Here is a 5,693-nt window from a genome sequence, read left to right as displayed (position 1 = left end):
GTACCTTGTCATGAATATGACAGTTCTTGTCCATTCGTTTTTGTTGTGTTTTGTTATTTGATTTTGCCATGTGATTATGGGCTTTCCGATTAGATTTTCCTCTAAGTTCAATATTTTTGTGATTTTACTTTTTGTTAGCCGTTTGCATAAAAATAAGACAACACTATGAACATATATCAAAACAGCAAAGCGTAATCAACAGTCCGCAGAACACTGCACAGAAAACTAAATTAAAATGACTTAGCAATATGGATCCCACCACATTCGTGCTCAAGAAACTAAAATCAGAAATACTGAAAAATGTTCATCCTAGCGGGCGGCCGGGCAGTCGGGCGGGCGGGCGGCAACCAAATGTTGTCCGTGAATTAACTCATGAACCGTTCAACCAAAGCTTTGAAAATTTTAATATGTTGTTACTGACAACAAAATGGAGGTCAAGTTCAATAATGACGATTTTAAATTTTACGGTTCTGGAGTTATGGTTCTTGAAAGATTGAAAAATGGCGTTTCCAGTCCTGTCCGTGCATTAACTCATGAACCGTTCAACCAAAGCTTTTAAAATTTTAATATTTTGTTACTGACAACAAAACGGAGGTCAAGTTTAATAATAACCATTTTGACTTTTACGGTTCTGGTGTTATGGTTCTTGAAAGATTGAAAAATTGTGTTACCAGTCATGTTGTTGCATTTACTCAAGAACCATTCAACCAAAGCTTTTCAAATTTTAATATGTTGTTACTCATGATGACAAAATGGAAGGCAAGTTTGATATTGATTATTTTCACTTTAACCGTGCATCAGTTATGGTTCTTGTAATATTGAAAAATGCCAGGACACGGATAATTATTAATAAATCTGGTTTGCTGTCGCTCTGATAGCCTCTTGTTTTAAGTTTCTGAATGATATATCAATGGACTATTTATTTCCTCATCTTTTACAAGACATTCACAAAAGTACTAATCATACATGTCATATATAAACACAATATTTTTTTGTTTTTTTCAGTGGAGAGGGCTTTATACATTGGCTATGCCTGTTGCCCAATCCAAATCAATTTATTTGAATAAAATATTGTTTAAGGTGGTACCTAACACTACCGGGAGATAACTCTGTAAAGTCAGCTAAATGTTTTAATTACGTTGTGTTCTAAAAGGAATATTAAACTTCTCAATGATCAACATTGTTGTTTGTCAAACTTCTATATATAACCAGTGTAATTTTTCTGACAAAACCGTTGGTTCATAATTTTTGAAATTTTTATATTTTTGTTAAAGGGTCAAAGTAAATACTATGACAAAATTTTATGAAAATTAAACCAGCCAAATTAATTTTAGTGAAAGTGTTTGGTATACCACCTGAAACTAATATTTTTTATTGGACGTTGGAGCAATATACTATTTACCATGAAGAGACAATTATAGACATTTAACAGTTTCTACATTTCTGAATATGGACATCGGTCATATAGTGTTTTCAACTTTTTTTCATATATTTCTTCAACCCATTCTGACAGAGTGTCCGATTCAACTTGTTCTCGTCTAGCCTATGCTTTGGAGTAATCCTCAAAGAAATCTATATTTATTTGAAGGCATGGTCTTTCGGAAAAGTTCATGTTGAATTATGTTAGGATCCCTAATATTACTGTTATAATTATAGTGACATGGCCAGATAACTGTACGTTAATGGTGAGGATCTCGGAGCAGCAAGGGCCCCAGAGATGCAGTGTGTAGGCCCACCGGCGTGTGGACACGACCTAGCACTCATCATCCTTGTCCCAGATCTGGGTCAAATAGTATCACTGCCTTGTGATTGGATTCTTGAATCAAAGGAAATGGAAGTAAATCCAGACAGAAAATTCGGGTAGATGGAACTCGATAGCAACAGCAATCGTCTAAGGGATGGAAACCCCTACAGAAAAGCTGTCGGTCCTCCGGGCACAGGGGGTTAAGCGTAGGGTTAATCACCCTGCCTTGGAAAACTGTATTGATTACAGAAACGACTACAATAGCCAATACTCTTTCTCGTCACAGACCGGAGGAAAAACATGATTTTAATCGAAAACAGCAGATAACGCGAAGGCCGATGGAGCTGTTTTCAACCAAACTCACCACCAGAATAGGCACATGGAATATAAGAACACTATATCAAAGTGGTAAATGTGCACAAGTAACAAAAGAGATGGATAGATACAAGATCGAAATTCTAGGACTAAGTGAAGTTAGATGGAACACATCAGGCATGACAAATTTGAATACAGGCCACACCATCATATATTCCGGAAACACCAAACAAAATGACCACACGAAAAGGGAGTTGGATTTCTAATAACGAAAAGATCTAAAACAGCTTTGCTGGAGTGGAATCCCATCCACCAAGAATTATCACAACACGCTTTAACTCACGTTTCCAGAAAAACACCCTGATACAATTATACTCCCCAACCAATGATGCAGATGACTGTGAAAAGGAAGACTTCTACCACTCATTACAAACAACTATAGAAAAAGTTCCAAATAGTTATCAAAGGCACCAGGATTATAATTTAGTACGCCAGACGCGCGTTTCGTCTACATAAGACTCATCAGTGACGCTCATATCAAAATATTTATAAGTACAAACCAAAAAGAGACCTATTGGTACTTATGGGTGACCTAAATGCTAAGGTTGGATCAAAAAGAAAGGGATGGCATAGAGAAATCGGCCCCAAAGGGATAGGAAAAATAAACGAAAACGGTAAATTGTTTGCAGACTTCTGTGCTACCAACAAACTTGTCATAGGAGGAACACTCTTCAAACACAAGAACTGCCACAAGGTAACCTGGGTGTCACCAGCAGGAAATGCAGAAAACCAAATAGACCACATAACTATTTCTCAGATATGGAGGTCTTCACTGCAAGATGTAAGGATAAAAAGGGGAGCAGATGCAGCATCAGACCATCATTTAGTTATAGGGTCAATAAAGATGAAACTTTTAGCCCAAAAAAAATTAGTTGTCAAAAGAAGAAAGTTCAACGTTGGGAAGCTGAAAATACCAAACATAAGAGAAGTATTCCAAATATCTCTTCAAAATAGATTCTCAGCTATAAGTGACCTGGTTATAGAGGAGAATGATATTAACAACACATGGGAGCAGAAAAACAATGTAATACTAGAAACATGTGAGGAAACATTAGGATACATGCAGTATAAACACAAAAACTGGATGTCAGATAATACATGGGTTAAGGTTGAAGAACGGAGAATAGCCAAAGAAAAAGTCTTAAATGCCACCACAAGACAACAAAAAAGACAAACACAAGACCTTTATATAGAGAAAGACAAAGAAGTGAAGAAAAACTGTAAAAAGGATAAAAGAAACTATGTTGAACAACTAGCACAAGAAGCAGAAATTACATGTAGCAAAGGAGACATGAAATATCTCTACAACACAACTAAACAACTAAGTGGAAGAAGATCGAACTCAAATGCTACAGTTAAAGAAAAAAATGGCAATGTGATAACAAAATTTGAAGAGCAATTAAAACGATGGAAATATCATTTTGAAGAAGTGCTAAACAGACCCCCTCCAACATACCCACCTAACATCGAAGGGAGACAGGTCCTGAATATCAAGACAGGAGATATAACTAAAACAGAGGTAAACCCTTCAATAAAATAACTAAAGAATGGGAAAGCAGGAGGGATCGACAACATACCCCCTGAAGCTATAAGGCAATGGATAACATCTGTATTGATAAACTTCACCAACTACTTTAATAACAAAATATGGAATGACGAACATATACCTGATGACTGGCGTGAAGGAATCCTCATTAAAGTACCAAAGAAAGGCGACAAATCAATCTGTAGCAACTGGAGAGGAATAATTTTGCTTTCCATTCCTAGCAAAGTCCTACGTCACATCATCCTACAGAGGTTAAAGAAAGAAGTTGATAAGTTACTAAGAGACGAACAGGCCAGTTTCAGACAAGAGAGATCATGCATTGACCAAATTGCCACATTAAGAATCATCATCGAGCAAACCATTGAATGGCAGACATCCCTATACTAAACATTTGTAGATTTCGAGAGGGCCTTTGATAGTATAGACCATCAAGTACTATGGAACATCCTTAGACATTATGGAATACCCGAAAAAATCATAACCGTCATCCAACAGCTCTATGACGGTTTTACATGTCAAGTGAGCTATGCAGAAACAGATCCATTTCCTGTATCAACGGGTGTCAGACAAGGATGTTTACTCTCCCCTCTCCTTTTTCTAATAGTGATAGATAGGGTGAATCGGAAATCGTACAATACTCCTTTTGGTATTAAATGGACATTACAGTCATGCCTTGAAGACCTGGACTTTGCAGACGATATCTGCCAGCTTTCCCATCGCCATGAAGACTCACAAAAGCAAGCAAACAACCTTGAAACAACTGCAAAACAAGTAGGACTATATATAAATGCAAAAAAGACAAAATCAATGAGGGTAAACACAAACCAAAGTGAGAGATGCTGAAGTTGAAGATGTCAATGAGTTAAATATCTTCGAAGTGTCATCAGTACATCAGGTGGGACAGATGAAGACATCCAATCAAGAAAAAGAAAAGCTCAAAAAGCCTTTGCTATCCTAAAACCAGTCTGGAGAAGCAAAGCGCTCAGAACAAACACCAAAATCAGGATCTTCAATTCAAATGTAAAATCTATTCTTTTTTGTGGGTCAGAAACTTGGAGACTGACAGCTGCATCTACAAAAACATTACAAGTTTTCACGAACAGATGCCTAAGAAACATCATGGGAATCAAGTGGCCAAACGCAATCAGCAACAACGAGTTATGGAAAAGGACAAGACAAGGGCCAATAGAAAGAACGATAACAACACGAAGATGGAAATGGATTGGACACACTCTTCGTAAAAGCAACACAAATGTAACAAGACAGGCACTAGATTGAAAACCTCAGGGCTATCGTATTAAAAGAGGGCGACCAAAATCCACCTGGCGCAGAGATTTCACATCTGATCTTCAGAAAATTGGGAAAACATGGGGTGAAGCAAAGAAACTAGCAAAGGACAGGAAAAGATGGAAAGCTACAGTGGTCGCCCTATGTCCCCCATGGGACGAAGTGGATTAAGTCAAGTAAGTAAGTCATGATGGTGCAGTACATCAGTTACAAATTCAAACTTATAATAGCTTAAGTTTTTCAATCACGCATACATGTATATGTAGTTGCCTACTTAATTATGTATGATGATAACATTTATTATTTCATTACAACATGAAGTTCTATGAATCATTTGTACTTACAAAATTACACATACTGATTATCCCATTTTATTGAGCCAACATGCTTCTGGTCTTGCAAGTCTGCTGCAAGTTTGCGGCAAACAATTCAGTTTCATAAGGGTCACCAGATCTGTCAATATTTTCTCTAATAGTTTGCTGGGGATCGGTCGTTCTTCTGTATTTAATTTCATGTCTTCTTGCAGAATATTTAATTGTCTTTCATATTTGCTTGCATTGGTAAATGTCGGGTCAGGGAACAAAAGGGTTGTCTCGAGTAGTTCACAGCAATAGTTGTTAAACATTTGATTGAATATTTACGTAGTATGATGCTACAAATGCAAAGTTGTGTTGTGACCTTCACGAGTTATAGGGGCGGATCCAGTCATTTTAAAGGGGGAGGGTCCCAACCCAGAGTAAA

Source organism: Mytilus galloprovincialis, chromosome 14 (genome assembly GCF_965363235.1).
Source record: "Mytilus galloprovincialis chromosome 14, xbMytGall1.hap1.1, whole genome shotgun sequence".
In the NCBI taxonomy this organism is placed as follows: Eukaryota; Metazoa; Mollusca; class Bivalvia; order Mytilida; family Mytilidae; genus Mytilus; species Mytilus galloprovincialis.
The sequence above is the reverse complement of the archived record's forward strand: the minus strand, read 5'-3'. Positions refer to the sequence as shown.